At 37.9% G+C, this 20,608-nt stretch overlaps 1 protein-coding gene across 1 annotated transcript in view; it reads right to left on the minus strand.

Annotated features, from left to right (window-relative positions):
- The window catches only part of eva1aa (eva-1 homolog A, regulator of programmed cell death a), an 89,538-nt gene that overhangs the window by 68,616 nt on the left and 314 nt on the right, over positions 1–20,608 (minus strand). The gene's annotated exons all lie outside the window — the stretch shown is intronic.

Genomic DNA, 20,608 nt, shown 5'->3' on the forward strand with positions numbered 1-20,608 from the left:
TTTCGATTTATATATATATATATATTTTTTTTTTTTTGCAGACATTGCTTTTTCTAATATATAAATAAAAACTTCCGGGCATTTTTATGCCTATAGTAAATATATTTAAAAAAATTATAAAATGGATACATAATTACACGGAGGTCATACTCTCATGAGTGCTCACACACAACCACAAAGTGGACACAATAATGTCATTACTTGTTTGATTGTCTTGCTGTAGAAGGGGGAAACTTCAAGCGCACATGCACACAATGTCCTCTTATCACCATGGTCACATTTAATGGGAGGGACGGAAACGAGAGAATGACTTGGAAAAGGTCAGCGCTCCCTTATTAAACCACCATTTCAACCAGGCTTTCATCAATCCGCCTTTATTATGGCTTTAATACCTCATGTTGTACAGGTGTGTGAATTAGGTTTTTTTCATGTTACCTTACCAAGTCACACTTGTGAGCCTGTTATGAACAACTATCTACAATTATTGAATCAATTCAAATGGATGAAGTTATTCACTTTATTTTTGAAAACAAAATAAATGAATCATTTGTAAATACTACAGTTATCCAATTATTAATATTATTCCATCATTTGTATTATTGATAGGGCAGATTTGCCAAGAATGATGAGTGAACTTATAAGCAGCTTCCTGTAATAAATCAATATGTGACATTGACACATTTATTTAATTGTAAACAATTTCTTTTTGGAAAGTTTGTCAGATTTAAATCTGTATTACTTTAAAGCTGCCAAAACCAAACTAGAAAATTTAGGAAATTCTGTAACATAACATACAATATCAACAATAAGGTAATAAGATGCAGAAGACCTTTATGGTCTTTTTTGGGATTTGAAAGTGCAGGAATGTGTTCTTTCCAAAATGTTTATCAATGACCAAATAATATTTTTCAACAGTTGTTATCTTTAACGGGTATGTTACAGTGTTGTGAGAGACACTGTAATAGCCTTTCCCCCCGATCACAGAAAAATCAGGAATTTACTTCCTGAAACGGAAATGGCGATAACATAGAATATACCCTTACATCCATGTTTTGGGAAAATATCACACATTTTTACCACCAGGTGCAAAGTGCTCCATCTTAAAGCCAGTGGTTAAATGTCTAGCAAGTGTTTAGATGAGATGTCGAATCTTGCACGACGGAGTCTTGCAAAAATGCTTCGAATTGATCGGTCTCGTGAGATTTGGCGTGATTTGGGTGTACTGTTCAGGAAAATTTAAAACAGAAAATTAGAGGTCTTACTCAGATCTAACAAAGCAACCAAGATGTTGAAGGAAGAGGTTTAAATGAAGAACTTTGTATATTAAAAACCATATTTAATTTTAAAAAAGGAACAGACATACTGTACCTCTTTTAATAGTTAAAAGGTGTATAAGTTTATAATTTCCCATGGTGTATCAGTATAGAATCTCCATCTTCTACTGCAATGTGTTACAGCATTGATTGATTGATTGATTGATTGGTTGAGCAGCCTCCCATTTATACAGAAGCTCCTGATAAAACTCTGTATTCCTTTGTTGTTTCACGTCTAACTGTGCAATTGTGTTAAAAGTGTTTCCACGGCGCATTCGCAACACATTTCAATGTTGAAACTTCTGAAATTCCTCCTCGTGAAAGCGTAAAAACTTTTTAGTGAGATTTGAGAGTTTTTTCAAAATTCAAGTGTTTCCATTACCAGTTTTTATTGCGCTATTTAGATATTGTGAATTTCCAAGGGTAATGGAAACACAGCTAGTGTCAAAGGGAATTTTGCATTACCACTCGCAGTCACACCACACATTTGCATAAACATACAGCGGTAGCCATGAACGAATGGAAAAATGTCGACAGAAAAAAAAACAAAGTAAAAACAAGCCTTGATAGTTGGCTTCTAAAACAGTGTAAGTAGTTATGTAATTACAGTATATCATACAAAGCACCAGTGTCATGACAGGTTGCACGTCAACGGAGAAGACGTGAACTCGTCAAGTGGTTTGGTCTGCTAGAAAACAAGTTTCTTACAGGATGAATTTTCAGTAGCGTAGCGATGCGTCTTCCCGTGCCCTGGATTGGGAGTAAAAGGCAAACAGATTATCTCACACAAACCCTCAGGTGCTTTACAAAGAATCTGTTTCTTTTTCTTTTTATCCACCACCTCCCGCCCCTCTCTCTTTCTGTCTTCAGGATCATCACTATTGTTGCCACCATGCTACCTGTTGACTGAAGCCTCCTTTCAAGGCCAACAAATCAGGTGGTGCTAAAGCTCGTGTGTATAACGTCCAGCCAATGACAGGCGTCCCTCAAAGGGACAAGGCTGAACAATGTTGGAGGAACACCCAGGTGTCTCTCCTCCTCCTCCATACTTTATCCGTGGCTCTTTTCATGTTGGGGGCGGACTCGGACTTTAACTAGATCCCTGCCCTTTTTACTTGACAAAAGCACCTCACTGTTATGTCTGCTGGTTTGTTTATCCGCTCATTAAAAGACGAGAGTCGCTGATGCTGTTCATGTACAAACCAGTCGTCTCAAAACTGGAAAAAAGCTATTATTAAACCTCAAGCAGGATGTCATTTGTTCCAAGGAATCTACACCTGTAATCACAACTCTAGAAACTGAAAACCTGTAGTTGATCTCGTGTGTCATATGATGACCCCGACGTCTGAGCCGGTGATAAATAGGAATGGTATGATGAAGATTAGTGATGGGCCACTGTGTTGTGTCAATACAACATAAAGAGGTCAGTTGGGGAAAGGTTTTCTTTACTGGGATTGAAAACAAGCACGAAACAATAATGCTAATTTACATTTTGATCTGGACTTTTTCATCTAGCTAAAGAGGAAGTTCCGACCACTCCCTCTTAAAGGAACTATAGGCGTGTCCTGATCTAACTTTTTCACTTCCGATACAATACCGATATTACAGCCTTCAATATTGGCCAATTTGGATATCGATCCGATATGATATTGGCACAAATCAAACATACCCCTAAGATTTATTTTGTAATATGGAAAGTTGAAAATAGCTTGATCAAGAAGAGAAGAGTCAGCAACAGTTTGTATTAGAAAAAAAAATTCTTATTAGGGGTGTCCCGATCCGATATCGGTCCGATATTCGACTGATTATGAATATCGGACTCAAATTTCCGGATTCTCCGATATTTATTTATTTTTCTCCCCAATTCTTTTTTATTTATTTTATTCATTGTAGAATACTGTAGATATTATTTGAAGGTTAAAATGTATGTAAGCAATTGGGTTAATAATAAATGGGTCAGTTTTTTCTCATCCCTACTGTTGCTGAATATTGTTCTCTGTTTGAGTAACATCACTTGATCAAGTCTTTTCTAACATTCCACACTACAAAATAAGTCATTATTATTATAAAAAAAAAAAAAAAGTATGTATGATTCATGCTGATATCGGATCAATATCGGTATCGCCCAATACGCAAAGCTGCAATATCTGTATCATATCGGAAATTAAAAGGTTGTATTGGGACATCCCTATTTATTATTATTAACCAATGGATTATATACATTTTAACCTTAAACATAAAAATATTTCCACGATTAAATAAAATAAATTAAAAGACCAATAAAAAATATGTATGACATCACAGAATCAAAGAATTCAGATATCCCATACTTTTTTTTAACTCATCTCTGACTGATATCCAACATACTCAACACTTAAGTTTAATAGAAATATGCACCTTACTTTTTCACAGAAAACTCACTAGTTAGATGTGGACTGCTGTGCTGTAATGACTGAAACACAAATACTAAGAAGACAACAGTGATTACATAGCAGCAAAGCGACTGTTTAAATGTGTTTAAATCTAGGCATTGCTTACATTGACTGCAGGCATTTGTGACGTAATACAAAGAAAATGCGTTCTGTCTAAACTCTGTAATGACAAGATATTTGACTGCTCAGAAAATCAAACACTGTACTTTTCTTCATCTTGGTCTATGAGGTATTCTGGTATTTACAACTTCATAACTTTATTGCCCTTATTTCAGGCAAATTATAGCCATAAAAAAAAGTTCAAAGATACAGAGCTGCTATCCTACTGCAAGTGAAGGAATCCCCTTTAAGTTTTAATTTCAGGGGAGCGTTGAGGTTTCCCCCCTCAAAGGCACGGGCAACACTCCAGCACAGCTTGTGGAAAAGTCAGATTGAGATGAAGGAAGAAAGTGGAGACTGAGGAAAAACAAGGAATAAGATGAATGATACAAAATGGCAGGTAGTTTACGTAAGAGGTGTATCTTGCAACATGCAAATGCAATTTCAGTACTGGCTTTGTGTGCCACCATTTCCAATGTCCCATGTTTTATTCACCAAGAGACCACAGGTGGTCTACGCATATCACAAAATAAAACCACCTTTGCCAAACAAGATACTCGGATACGCAGATAAAGAAAATAATTAATGTAGAGTCTCCAATTTTCTGTGACACGGAAATGCCTCACATGCATTTTTTGGACATTACGGTATTTTTCGCCAGAAAACGGATGACTCAATAACTAGAAGGTGTGACGACAAACAGACCAATATGTTTATTTCTGCCCATAATCCTGAAGTGTGCTTTTAATGTGTTTTGAACAAGCGGATCAGATTATTATGATTGAATTCAAAACTGAAAAAGTATTTCTCACATTAAACAAGTGGCTGAGGGTGAAAAGTGCCGATTCTAAAATCAAATATGAAGGGGTAAACCCTGTAACTGAATCGAGGAAAATTTGAGGCCCTATAGGGATGGGAATTGATAAGAATTTAGCAATTTTGATTCCATTATCGATACTGCTTATTGATTCCATTCCTTACCGATTCTCTTATTGAATTAAATAATACAAATGGATTTGTTTGCTTTAACCCTTTATTACATTATCTTTGTTTCTTTAATATCCAGCAGGGATATCAGCTCTCTTTTAATCCACCAGGTATAGTAAAACAGAAAATATTAACCAAAAGTACAGCTGCACTTATTGTTATGTATTTAAAAGGTAAAGCTTTAGTATAGCCTTTGTTTACATTTCTATAAATGGACTTTCAGAGACGCCGTCCCTGTTGTTACATGTGACATCCTCAGCCGTGTGTGAACGTGTGAAAGAGCAAACTAAAGACAACAATCAGTACCAGTCCGTCTCCCGTGTCTGATTACTTGTTATGAGGACATACACTGGTGACAAGGTGTGTGTTCTTGCTGAAGTTTGTTGTTTTTGGAAGAAAAGTCCATGCAAGAAGCAACTTTTGCGCGAGTGTACAGAACCCGGAAGTGACTAGCGTAGCAACAGATACGCGACAAACACAGCACGAAGGACAGCACAGCTGCGGGTGGACAGCAAACAACTATATGGTGGAAGGAGCTTCATTTGGTGCTAGCATTAACACAATATACAGGACCTGGAGGAATTTATCGTTATGTATTTGCGAAGAGGAACCAATAAGCGGAATTGAAATACAAGCAAACAAACGATTCCTAGAAATTGGATTACTGGCAACCGGTTCTCAGACAGAACTGGTTTTCGATTCCCATCCCTACCTATTAATATAAAATGTCAAGTTCAAAAATTCAAATGATAGAGCTAGTTTGTTCAGCAATGGTAAGGGTTTTTAAGCAGAGCCATTTCTCACAGAATATGGCATCAGAGGTCTAAGGGCCAAAGTGAGTGGCTTTAGGCCCAGCTGTAGTTCATTTTCACCACAAACCCCAATGACAGTACACAAGCTTGGAGTAATACTCTTAGATAAAGCAACTGTTTAATTGTAAATGACATGCGGTCACAAGCCTACATTCACCTCTTCTAACCTAAGATGAATATTATGAAATGTGAATAACACAGATACAGCAGTGTGAACACATGGAATTGAATCCCGGGAACAGCCCAAGATAATGGAGCCGTAGTTAATTTCATCGTCAACAAAGGAAACGCTGCTAAACAATAGATGTGAGGTCAAAGCAAAAAAAAATAAAGTCTCTACTGTAAACATGCCAAGCACAATTCTAACCTGTAAGCCAGTCAGGTTTGTGTCTGAAAAAATGCATTCCTAAAATACATGACATTCCTGTTCTCACCATACATTAGTCCTGCCTTTACAGTCACATTTAGGATTATCCTTTTTTCCGACTAATTATCCAATGGGATGGGGGGAAATGTGCAAAAAGATCCTAAACCTTTAACACAAGGATTAGCTTTGAAACCACTCAAGTGCTGTAAATATGGTTTTCTAAAGATGCATAGCATGTTGGATGGAACAAACGTCGAAGAACAGTGCTTGACATTAAAGTATTGTTTAACTATTAAACTCATATTTCAGCTGTGAAACTAATCTGTCATTAAGAGTAGCAATCTATACATTATACTCAAACTTTTGGTTCATGAGCAGTCAGAACAAAGTGAACAAAACATAGAATATATATTTATATATTCAGACTACATTCATTTAATGACTTTCTTTATATGGAAAAAAAAAAGAAAGATGGTGTCAATTTTTTAAATACACAGTTGTTAACAAGGCTCACCATAATTCAAATCAATCAATACAGCTTTATTTGTATAGCACAGAACACATAATTCTTAGAAGACAGAAAAAACACACACAGAGAAATTCTCCCCCCAAAACAAACAGACCAGGGCTTGAGCAGCTGAAATCATTAAAACACTAGACCCCAACAGACGATACAGACTCGACTCCAACAAAGTTGTTGTTGTCTAGCCATCTTGATTTGAAATCAACTCCTCCATGTGCACCAAAGTGTCCATGCAATGAAAGAAACAAAAAAACTTGCAAAAAAATAATCTATTTAAACCATCAATAGATTTGGAACAATAACAGCAGACTGTTCAAATAACTGGGGACAAGAGCAGGTTGAGGTTTTTTGAGGTGGAGAACTGGAATTCTGAATATCGTATTCTGTTGCAGCCAAAAACAAATATAAACTACATGAAGAAAAGAGCAGAGAACTCGAGAATTCGAACAGATTATAATGGAGGATCAACTGGGTCAACATTAAATTCGACAGATTTGATGGTTCAGGTCATAGTTGACTCCAAAAGACAATGCAGACTTCATCTGTGGTTCTGTTGTCCTAAATATCCTCAGGCATGACTGGCAATAAAACATCTGTCAGTTTGGAGATATCCTCACAGTTTGTGACAGTGGCTGCCTCCCCCTACCCCCATGAGACCACAAAAACCTAAACACTCATCCCACGCAGGCCGTCCCATGACCTCTGTTAGCACGTGCTTTCCCTTTAACCCCTAAGGGTCAGAGGACACGTCGGAGGATACTTTTACTGAGTTGTTAGGCATGTGCGCTGCTGGTTTCATATCAAACATGGGATGGGGTAATAGGTTAAAAGGTGAAACACGAAGGAGGTAAAGGGTTTTTGTGAACCCCCTCAGTGGGCGTTAGAGTCTATGTACTTACGCCCCACCACCCACTAAGAGGGGAAGCGTGTGACAAAGAAAAAGAAACACAGAAATGGAGACCCAGAGGAAAGAAGATCTATCTTTTTAATGGTCACTTTTATGGCCTGGGAGAGTTGGGTGGCAGCCAGACTGCCCATCACAAACCAGAACCCTGCAGACACCACACAGATGCATCAGTGTCTGAGCTTTATTGTCACAAAGTGAGCGACAGATGTATCCTTCTGCAGAAAACTAGAGTGGATTCAAATAATAACCTGATTGGGTGGTTGCAGCCCCGGGCTCAGAGAATTCAGCTTTTCAATGAGAGGTCATCATGCAGAGAACTTTCTGTCACTCATTGACTCTTCTGATACGCAGCTTAGACGGAAACACTTCCGAGTATTTTGTAGCAATTGGTTTGCAGTCTGAGTTGGCACATAAGCCACAATGTGATGAATGATAATACAAATGTAAAGTTGATGAAGTAAGATTGATTTAATTATGAGGATTATAAAAGTAGTTAGTTCTCTAACGGCAGAGATAAAAAAAATTTTTAAAAAAAGCTAAAAAATTGATATAGAACAGTTTTGATCGTACTATGTGCGTATAGGTGTGTTCCGATGATCTCAACACATCACACCACACACACTTAACCATTCTGACCCACCACCTAAACAAGATCTAACAACGTGAGCTAATGATGCATCCCAAGCAACTCTAAACTCTGGACTTTCAAAACTCCTCTTTCAAAAAGTGACTTGGAACACCACCTGCAGTCAGAGCTCCAACTCGTTAAAGTCGGGGGAAAAAAATTAAAGATTGTGGCAGTCAGCCATAGTTGAGATTATTCGATGTACTGCCACTCAACTCAGTTGAATTCATAGAAATAAGAATTTTCAACTTAAAATGCTGAGTTCTGAGTTGCCTTGAATGCAGCATTATGTCAGCTTGCGTCTTGATTGGCTACATTATGTTCCGCTTCACAAATCACAGGGTGATGAGTCGGAAGTTGTCGAAAGTGGCCATAAATATTAACAAATTCTGTCCCTAGCCCACTTAAGAGCTGATTATCAAGACAAATTCACCCTTAACACACCTCAGACCACAGAATAATCTTATAGGATAATTATTTAAAACAGAAGATAATCTAGTATTTGCCATCCTTGAACGGGAAGGGGGTAAATCAAGACAAAAACAGCCTGATTATCTTTATGAGTGCACTAAGCTTAAGGCTAACAGTCCTACAACTACAAGCATTCCTGCTTCAACAAAGATGAAACCCAAATTTCCTCCTTGTGGATCAATTAATTATATCTATCAATCTATCAATTTCCAAACACGTCCAATACATTCTTTGAATTCTTCACAATGCCTTTTTTAATACAGCATACTTAAGTACTTGGAGATGTGCTGTAAGAAAAAGGATTTTTTAAAGGACACTTTAAAGAGAAATATGGGGTAAGAGAAAGCCTTTGGAAGAATTAACCAGCTAATCCGGAGGCTGCTCTTTGAAAACAAACAACAGAATAACTCGTGAAGAGCCGAGGGACTGAACAGCTCTCTGCGGGGATGTCCAATGGGACGCACCAAGCAGATCTCATTCCATTAACAACAAACCTGCAGGTACACCCGGATTACAAGGAGAGCTCACCTTACCCATCAGGAAGTGTTGCTGGGCCATCTTATTTTTGTTGCCAACAAGTGATTGGGTCTCCTTAGGTAGAAGTATTTGCTACATACCGGTATATTGAGGAAAGCTTCTATTAACTTTTGATTTTGATTTTTTAGAAGGTTCCCCTAACACTACAATATATCCGTTTACCAAGCTCATTCGTGATGAAATATCCAAATGTTTTTTCAACTGTCTTTACACACTGACAATGCACCAAATGCTAACTCAAAGACGACCTGTGTTGGAAATAAGGCTACCAATGAGATATCAAACTTTGAAGTTCGACAACCACTTCAAAAAGAAGGATTATTGGCAAGGGCAAGTATAGCTTCAAGGTTTTCTGTCATTTTCCATCTTCCACATGTAAAACAAAATGTATGCCTTGGGGCCAATAGTATACAAGTTAAAAGGTATAAGTATAAAACTCCTTAAAATGAATGTAATGGAACAGCTTATCAACTTTTCAGAGCCCTTAGCATTTCTTTTTTTGAAAAGCAACTAGCAACAAATCTAGCGCCTTTGTTGGTGTCCAGTTAACTTAGTACCTCTACCTATTTCTATTGTCTCAACATCAATCTCTTGATCCACCTTAAAGATACACAACATCTGGTGACCTCTTACTATAAATCAAAGTTCAAAAAAGTTGTTTGATATATTCAACACAAAATGACTTGAACAGAGAAGTACAAGTGCAAGTCTTTCTCCTCTAAACTTAGCAGTTAGAGACAGATTAGCCGTGCTTTGAGGAATGGGCTGCTATAGCATGCTATAATACAGAGTGTCAGTCTACACTGTTGGGGGCAAAGCAACAGCCTTGTTTCAAACTGTCCCTTTTTACACTGTCTTCTTCACATTTTGGTTTTGCTTTGACTCCTCAAATTTTCCTTTCCTTTTTGAGTTTATCAAGCTATTCTGAAAGTTGCTCATTCTTTCTCACACCAAAGAAAGCAAGCAGTGAAAAAGGAGGAAATGTTTGAGGAAATGAGGTTCGAAAAAAAGAGAGAAAACCATGTGAGAACTACAAATCATCTCCCTGGAAATCAGAGAGAAACTGGAAGCAGGAGGGGCATTAAAACATGGGAGACATCCTCCATGAAGTTGTAGAGTTGTAAAAATGAGTGGGTGCTGGTTATTGTGTGCGAACATAAGGGGATTTGTGCAGCCAAAATGTCTTACAATTAAGAAACAAAGATGTGATTTTTACTCAACTTGAAATCACTTTTCAAATATAACGTGTTGTTGGCTGAAAGAAGAATGCTGAAGTCTCAGTCGAGTGTGTTTTCAAAAGCAGTTGTATGCAGTGTGCCACTCAACAATCAAGTGTTTTCTTTGGCACTTTTCGCTCTTTCTTATGCAATGGAGGACAAGTGCAAACACAGCTTGTATGTATACATGCATGCAGGTAAATAGTTTAGGATTTAGACCCCAGCGTCTGCACTGCCCAATAACAGTTATTACCATCAAACCCATCCAGCTCAACTTATGATTTGACTATTTTGGGTGTTTTTACACTGAACTAAACCTATGCAAAGTAATGATTATCAGATTAAGGATTGACTGGCTGAGCAGTTTCAGCTGATGATAAGCAGAGAATGAAACTGTTCAGGTAGGTCTTTGAGCCAAGGTCAGTAATTTAAAACACAGCCTAAATTCAGGTCAAACCCTGATATCAACTTTTGAAAAGTGACACCTATTCTTTAGTTAACACTATCTTTATTTTTTAAGCTCTACCTACTGGCAGTCCTAGGTCAACAAAACTCAAAATGAGTCAGGTACTAAAATGACACAATTAGTATTAACCATCCACAGGGCGCATTAGTGTGTCAGGTCCTGGAAACCGCTAACATTTTCTCTCATGTTCAGAGTGGCATCTCTGGGCCAATAGTGATAGCTTGCCTTGGCATGCGCTGAACACGCAACCATACGCGTTTCTGTCATCAGGAGTCAGAGCAGCAGTGAAAGTCGGGAGAGAGAAAAACACAAGGTGCTGCGTTTGAAGAAGAGTTTGATGCTGTAAATGGCATCAGTGTCTTAATAAATAGTACTTGCCAATACCAATGCCAGCCTTTTAGTGCCGTATCGGGGCCCCTCCCGATACAAGTATCGGTATCGGCACATTAGCATTATTTACATTTATAATTTCTTAACGCTGGTGATGGGACTCTTGCCAACCATAGTTAGCTGTCTAGGGTAGGGATGAGGCAGTCAATTTTTGGGGCACCTTTTCATGCCCAACCCTCATGCTAGAGAGGTAAGCAGTGCATTCTGGAAGAGGGCTGCCTAGTCACTCGGGGGGGCTGCCGAAATCTAGTGCTGCCTTGGTCACAAGAATACAACCCTATGGCCTGAGTCTATGACTCCAGGTTCTAGTGTGTCCACACCTGCTGCTTCACCACTCCCCATCATCATAGGGCTAAGGGGTGGGTGGGGGGTTGGTCAGTGTGGTCTTCTTGACATGAGTTGTGATTTGAATTTAAGCAAAGGTGGGTTGCGCAGTGCCAAATCACTTTCTTGCCTGAGTCCACCTGTATACAGTGGCAAGATGTAGTCGTGACGGCTGGAAATGAAGCCAGCAGTGGATGTCTTGGATGTTTTTCTTTGTCACTCAGCCCGTGGCATTCATCGATGCTTGCTGGTGTTGCTGTTCTGCCCGTTGAGCCCTAAGTCTGTCAAGAACCAGTCTTTATATGTTCGCGTCAATGCTAGACCCTCAGCAGAAAAATAACCATGCAAATGCATGTTGCGTTTCAAAAACATTATTTGTGAAACACTTAATTACCACCAACCAGTGACTCCTTAACGTTTTGCATGAAACCCTGTGCAGCCATGTGTTTGTTGATGCTTCTTTTGTTACGTGTCACCAGGTAAAATGACCACCAGCTTAACTAATACACCAACAGCTAAACCTGTCTTTGTACCAGTGTCTTTTTAGATTTATTAGATTTATTAGATTTATTAGAACACCTTAAAAAAACACTTCAGATGAAGCTCTGTATTCATTTCCAATCACTTGATAGCATTACTACTAAATCTGTTACATGTAGAAAGAGAGTTTGAAAGGGATTATCAGCGTAATTTGACATATAATTAGATTTATACATTTGGAGATGCTTATTATTTATTAATAATAATAATATTTCAGTCAGGAAGGGAGGATCTACCACCGAGATTTTGGCAGGGAGACAAATCATGATTTTAATTGGTGTGAGTTAGGATGTTCAATGTGCCATGATTTGATTATCAGAAAACTCGCCTTTTAAAGCTATGTGTACGTTTAAGAGATTTTTACATCAATTATGACAATCTTTTTTTTTCGGTTATTGTCTCCTCAATTGGACACATTTTCTTTTTATTTTAGTGAAAATATGATGCTTCAAACAGAAAACCTATTCACGTAAAATTAAGACTTATGATCATTTCTAACATGTTGTGTGTTTAATATGCGTTATAGCTGATTACCAAGCCCCAATTTGCGGTTTAAGATGGGATCATTCGGTCTCAAATGAGAGGAGCAGATTTGTTTCCTGTTCTAAATACCCATCTTTCACCACCAGCACTACTTTGTTGCTTCCTTGCATGATATCAGGTTCTGCCTTATGTGTGTGTTTGTTTATGGCCTTTTTGTATCCCAGGGGAGGACTTTACACAGTGAGTCATGTCTTTCATCACTATAATACTATGCTGGGCCAGACATCCACCCTAAATTACACACACACCTCTCACATTGTGCCATGAATGAAAACAGAGGCACCCATCTTTTTTTCCGGTCTGTACCATGATAGTGCTTGGTTTTCAATTTATTTGAAATCTTAGAAACGGGTGATTGAAAGTCTACAAAATGTGAATTCTGCCATTAATCCCGTTCAAAATCTCACACTGGTGACCATGTTATCCTGTGATTGAAAATGTATGCAGAGCTTCATTTGAAGTGTGTTTTTAATGTGTTGTGATGAACAGTTCAGATTATTATGACTGAATTCAAATCTGAAAAGGCTCTGGTACAAAGACAGATTTAGCTGTTGGTGTATTAGTACAAATGGCCAGTAAAGTCATCTAAATGGGAAAATATGATTAAATGGAAACGAAACAGAAAAGTATAAAATTGGTATACCCAGAAACAGATTTGGGGAACTTTTAAAACGGAAAATCTTAGGCCCTGTGAACTACCTTCCTGGATAAAACCAAGCTTTAAAACTGGAAATCAAACTATATCACATGTCACAACACAGGTGTAGGAGGAGAACAATCCGAGTGCAGCTCAATAAAAGGCAGTTTTCTTTCTGTAATAAAAGGTATCAATTTATGTGCTTTGGGCATCCAGTTAGGTCATCTTCCTTTGGATAAAAGACCAATCATTTTGCCTGCTTGTTGCTGAAGAGGTTTTTGTCTCAGCGGGCCTAAGAATGGCTTTGGCATTCCCCAGGGGGAAGCTCCAAAAACTTTCATGGAATGCAAGTCTGAATGACTTCCCTCCTAATGGGATGATATTATCTGTAATTTATATGTTTTTGTTAGCTTTGTTTTGAAGGAAAAGTACTACATTGAAAAGCCAAAATTCTTGAAACCACTAATCTCAGATATTGTCCATGAAAGACAAATATCTTACATGAACTCAGCCTTGTTATTGGCAGCTTCCTCCTATAGCCCCATTTGGGGGAGTCATTGAAAGAAGCCATTCCTTGAAAAGAAGCATTCAGCAAGTCCCTATTGAATTTGGGAGAAAAGAAGCCTTGTGCCAGGCCCTTGCCGTCCGCCTTGCCTCCTGCCCCTACAACAGTAGACAAAACAAATGGGAGGCAGGATTTGTTTAGACAGAGCTCACCTGGTGCACACGCAGACATAGAAACAGTGATCAGGCAAGCCCTAGGGAGGAGTAGTGGCAGCAAGGAGGCGGGGAGGAGACGTGGTGGAGAACAGATGATGAGTGTATGAGAGGGGGAAGGGGCTGTGTGAGAAAAGCATGGGGATTTATCGTGCAACTTGTTCTCAGGGCTACTCAAAAACCAAAGCGGATTAAGAATCAGAGGCCATGAGATATGCTTGTAGCGAGGTGGTGGCGTGAGACTGAGTGCTAATTGTGCCGCCTCACTACACTAACCCTGCACCCCTTGTTGGCTGTACTTGGATTCCTCAATGGGGGGTCTAAGCAAGGTTGACATTCAGACTGCATTCACACAATGCTGGGTGGAAGACAGCCTACGCCAAATCTGAGAAGCTGCGTGAAAGAATTCATCCCTGGAATGCCAGAACTCAGTTATGTAATCAAATTAATGTGACAGTCATTTAACTGCGCAGTAACGGCTATCAAATCTAGGCTTTACACAATCAGGATTTTTAGGTCGATCACCGATCAGTCAGATAAAAAAAAAAAAAACAATAACCGATCCGATCATATGAATTCAATTGGTTTTTTGAGGTAACAATTGAATTCCTTCAGTACCACCTGATATAGATTCACGGAAAATTAAATGGTACTATTTTTTGGGACCAAAACGCAGCCTTGTGACTGTGAGGGAATGGAAGAGTTGAAGAATTTCCATAACATTTGTTGCGTGGCCCTTTAACTGCGAATGAATGCCCTAGTCGCTCGACCATGTGCCGCGTGAGGGTGCGTGTGAGACCGGAGCAGATTGATTATAAGCTGCATGCTGTTTTTTAGTGATTGGCAAAATAAACGTTGCAGCTGTTGAATTAAACGGGAGTCCCATGTCACACACACCCGCGACTGGGGAAGAAGTCCGGTGCTCAGCCGCTCCGCTCGACATTTTTGCCGCTGACTCATAGGTTTTCACCTTTGTGCACAAATACGAGTGAAATAAAGCCTGTGTCATGTAAAGCAAACAACTCTTTGGTGTAAATGAGACGGACAAAACAATGCAATGGGAGCAACTACCGAAAGTTTCATCACGACAATGACGTCATTGATCGGATCGGCAAATTAAGACATTACAGACGATCACATTAATTGCATAAAAAGCCAAATATCGGTTGATCCGAAATTGCCAATCAGATCATTGTAAAGCATAATCAAATCTAAAAGGTAGTAAAGACAGCCGACCCAGCTACTGGTGCAGAGTTAGACCTTACACACTCGACCCTGCACTAGTCTACTAGCAGGGTTAGATTAGGGTAAGCACCAAAACGTAGCATGGCACTGTTTCATGGTAAACTATAAACAATAGTTAAGCTGAAAGACTTTTTATGAATCAAGACAAGGGATTCGCAAATGTGTATTTTCATTACTGATTACTATTGGATTATTGCATCTTAACATTACAAAGGAAACACAAGCACTCAGAGAGCGTAAACCTCTGCCAAGCAGCAAATCTCCTCTTTCCCAGATACTGGCAGTTATCTGGATCAGTGATACAATGATCCTTCACACTTCAAAGGCTTGGAAGAAATGTACCGGTATATCCCCCATTAATAACAGTAGATCCAAATGAATGGGCACCTCCATTTTTTTCGAAAAACGTGATAAAATGCACAATCCAGATCCGATCCAGATCAAACTTAGTCTCAGACAGTGCAGTTATTGAGGAACCAACCCAACATAACATCAAAATTCATAAAGATCAGTCAATTACGAACCAAGATACACATTTTTCAAATTTCAGTGTATTGATCCAGACCCCTTCCAAAATGTAATGGAGTCTTCCATGGCATAAGGTCTATCTTTAGTTCAAGTTTTTTCAAAGTATGTGAATTACTTTTGACCTAACCCTGCTAACAGAGAAATAAATAAATGCCAGTGAAAGTATTACTTCCTTGGATGAGGTAAAAAAAACAAACTATTCAAACTGGGTAATGCTTGATGAGTGGAAGATTTACCAGCACAAGCACATTAAGAAAATCATATTACTAAATATTACCAAAGTTAGCCATATTTTATTCTTCTTTTAAATCAAAATACTTTTGGAAAAGAAAAATACACACAATGCTCTATCCCTGCTAGCTTCCCCATCTGTGCAAAGCCTCATGTGATCAGGTTCGACAAGGAGAAACAAAGAGGAAGATGGATGATGACTCCCCCTAACCACACTCTCATGGTTACTGTGGGTTGACCTCAGTTGACCCATTGGCCCTTCAACAGCCTTACATCCCATTGACTGAGGTTAAATAGCATTTCGCCTGTGGGGTTTTATGACAGAGAAAGGATGGAAAAGTGGTTTCACTGTAACGTTTTTGCTAACATAGTGAGCTTCTGTAAGTCTGATACCAGCAGATTACCAAGGTTTAGAGGTTTTTTTGGTTCTTTTTGTTGCTCTTACCTTAGTTCACAACATCTACTCCTAAATTTAATGTCTAAAAAAGAACCAAATCACGTCTATAGTAATAAGAAGACATAATGAACGTTTTTCAGCTAGAACTTTACAGGTTTCTACAGCTTAAAACAAACACATCAAGTGTTTTCTATCTGAGGAACCAACAGAAAACGTAAGAAATTACTACCACCTAATATGGTGCGGTAGATTTGTTCGAAAAAAGGAGAAATGCAGTTAATAAGCAAGTTACTGTGGAAGGTAATGTAGCATTAGCTCATGTTTCAGGTGCTGGCCAAAAAAGGTAATCAAGCCAAATACAAGCCAGATGCCCAGAAAGTTATTGTATTTACTTTTATAGCTTTAAATTAAAAAAAAAGACCTCACAGAGAAGGTAATAGTTAGCTAATCTGATGATGTTGATAGCCTGAGGGCTGTAAAAGTGCTGCACGTTACACTCTGACTACACCTATCTGTTCCTGCAGCACTAATATATTGTATTAATTTGCAAGCTATGAGATCATTTTAACGGGTGTAATATAAAATATTCATTACAACCAGTTGTTGAGAAAAAGGTCAGCTGAAATGGAAATGAATGCATGAAAATATTTGGAAATATTTCAACGTTGTACTTTAGTCATTTGTAATATTCTAGCAGACGCAAAATACGACGTGCTGAAAGACTGTTCTTGAACATTAACCAAAATCTGCCCTAAGTACAATACATAAAACTACAAAAAACTTGAAAACTTATTAATATGTCCAAAAGTAAAGCTCTCTTTTATATATAAACAAAGTGCACAGAGTCAGATGTAACTAGCCTCAGTAACATTATCATGTTAAATTATCATCCCTGCATGATTTTGAGAAGGCTAAAGACCAACGTTGGATAAACGAATCACTGCGATCATCAAAAAGGCTAGCAGTAGATTTCACTTAAAGCTGCTGGTGATACATTTATGGTACTGTTTCGCGCATTGCATTGTGGGGTGTGGAGTCCAGTAGACGGACCGTATGGAGCTGATTAAAAAAAGAGCGTCTCCAGAAGCTTAAGTTTAATACTAGCTAGAGCAAAGATGTGCAACTTCTAACACAACAGGGGCCACAAAAATAGGTTTGTTTGATCGAAGGGCCACATTATCAACATTCATGTCAGCATTTAGAATAATGACCTATCTGAGCGTAAACAGGAAAAAACAAAACGTTTTTATGTTTGTTGTTGTCTTACTTGTTATAAAGCATTTTGTGCATTTCTGTTGTTCTTTTGTGTACTTTATCTGTAAACGGTATTTTTTTTCTGAGTAATTCTTATGTATTTCTGATGTTTGTGGGTTTGCGGAGTCATTTTTTGCGTTTTTCTCTTCTTTTTGTGTTCTTTTGTAGTCATTTTGTGTTATTTGGAGAAATTCTGTGTATTACCGTTGTGGTTTTCTTCATTTTTGTAGTAGTTTGGTGGGGTTTTTTTTTTGAGTATTTTCTGTGTTTTTCTTGTCTTTCACTGTGTTTCTCTGTTGTAATTCTTTGTTGTTTTGTAATGAAATCTTGCTTTTGTTTTGTTTATTTTCCTGTCATTTTGTACGTCTACTTTGGGGGCCGCATAAAATTTGACCGAGGGCTGCCAGTTGCCCATGCCTGATCAAGAACCTTCTTTTTCCTGACTTCATTATATTGTTGCTTGTTTCGCATTTCACTGTCTTAGTGCATGGAGACGCCGACTTAGTATTCTTCCCAGAGTACTGTAACATAAAGTGAAGTTGCACATTTTTAAACAAAAAAAAAAGAATGTCTGGCCAAATAAAGTCATTTGTAAGCCCAATTAAAGTAGTAGAAATCTACAATTAAATGGTCTTGTGGCTTTTGCTTAATTATGCCCCATTCCACCAAATCACTCATACATTATTACACACAACATGTGGGTAAATCAACGCCTGCTGCCCAAAATGAATGACTCCTAACCTTTGGTAGACCGTGACGTTGAGCGACTCATTACGAACCAAATCCACAAGGGCCGTGAAACATACATGTGCTCTTTAGCACCTCTAACTTCAGTGTTTCCAGCCATTAGACCCATTAGAGGCCAATTAACACTGACACAAAGCCCCTTTCCTGGTTTATGGCACTGTAAACAAAGCCTGAAGGCTTGGCTTCGGTTCAACATAGCTTCACAGACTATCGGAAATAAAGATGAATGCTACATGTCAGCTTGCGTGCATCAAATCTGAAGTTATGCTTGTGCTTGTCTCTTGTTTGGATGCATGGTTTGGACTACACTGTGACAACTGTTCTACTTCATTGACTTAAAAGTCCAATTAAATGGATGACCATTCAGACTGAGGAAAGCTCAGGACCAAATATGAATATGGCACTAAAACTACAACACAAAAAATTGCTTGAAATCCTCTACATGTCTTTGATTTTTTCAACTGTTTATACATTAAATCATGTTGCGCTGTAGCCAGTGGTGTACCCTGAACTGTACCCCTGTCCAACAACACCCAATAACGCATTCAACAGTAAGACGATAAAGGAATAAACCAGCGTGCAGTGGCATGTAGTTAAGGTTAATTTAACAACAATCTGTAGTTTTCTTAACCTTGTTTTAAACCTTTGACACGCATTTTATGTCAAGCATCCTCTGGTCAACAAGCTTGAACCAATATTAAAAACGTTCATCATAGTTTTGCTCTACTACATAGTTTCAAGTGACAATAATGAGAATATGACACTGTTTTTTGTGTATGACCAAAGCTCATATCTTGATAGTTTTTCTCAAAAATGGCAATATAAGATATAAATCTCTATATTTGTTTTTTTTTTTTTAACTCAAAACAGTCTGACCAGAAAAACAATTCTGGGTTAAATTTGCTGATGTGAAATGTCACACAGGCACATTTATTAACCAACGGCTGCACAATATATGACTTGAATTTTGATATATCACCTCGGCCTAATGAAAACTATATCAAATATCTTAATTTTAATGTTCACAATAGGACGAAAGACAATAAGAACCTTTTTATTTTATTTTTTTTGGAAGATATCCAAATCAGAATGACTTTTGTTGTCAGTGATCCAATAGGAAGTATGTTTATTGTGTTTGTGTGTGTGGACATAAGGCGTCTCATGTGGTCTTAGCTTATTACACATTGATCACATCAAATCTGTCTGTGCATTTACAAAAATTAACACCATCCCTTATCAGGGTGAAAAATGCTAAGTTAATTTTTAAAATATGCATAAATTCTATACTTTAGTCGATCTTAATGTCATTTTGTTGAATATAATTGAAATAGTCCTAATTAGGGATGTCCCCATACAATTTTTTTCACTTCTGATATCATGATACTGATATTGCAGCCTTGCGTATCGGCCGATATTGATCAAATATCGGCGTGAATCATCGATAATTTTTTTTTTTTTTTTTTTTTTCAATAAAAAATTAATAATTACTTATTTTGTAGTGTGGAATGTTAGAAAAGGCTTGATCAAGTACGTAAGAGAAAAACTGACCCATTTATTATCAGCCAATTGGTTATATATAGATAGATTTTAACCTTCAACATAATGTTTACAGTATTCTACAATTGAATAAAATAAAGAAAAAATGAATTGCAAAAAAAAAAAAAAAATCAATCAATAAATCGGAAATTTTAATCCGATATTCGTTTTCAGGCTGATATCGGACCGATATCGGGACACCCTAGTCCTGATGACTAACCTTTGAGTAAAAAAGTAGCATTTAAGTCAAAATACACTATGACAAAAAACTAAATCAAAATTAACACTTTCCTTTAGAGAATTTTGGTTTTACCTTTTAAATTGTATATGTTTTCAAATTATGAATGGTATTGTTACCATAGCAACCGCAACATCAACTGGATTGATCTTATTTGCATTACCAATGGGATGTGCTGCAGGTCTTTTGCACAACCTCTAATCTTTATACACATGCATGTCGTTCGAAGTGCAGTAATTGGGGCATTCTTGACAAGTGTGTCGAAATAGGGCAAAGAAGATAATGTGTGTGTGTTGGGAGGCAAACATTGGGAGTGTGTGCATGCTGCAGCACGCTAGAGGCACGGGTCGTCCACAGGGGGAAGAAAAAGAAGAAGAAATCACTGTTGTTCACTTCTACACACGCATGCTGGCTACTACACTGTGACGTAGATTTGTATACGACCGTCAGCCAGAGTTTGCATTAGTCTGAATGCATTTAAAAGTCTGTAAAAAACAAAGTTACATAACTTTTGGAAAACAGGAC

This window comes from Gouania willdenowi, chromosome 24, assembly GCF_900634775.1.
Source record: "Gouania willdenowi chromosome 24, fGouWil2.1, whole genome shotgun sequence".
NCBI classification, from domain to species: domain Eukaryota; kingdom Metazoa; phylum Chordata; class Actinopteri; order Blenniiformes; family Gobiesocidae; genus Gouania; species Gouania willdenowi.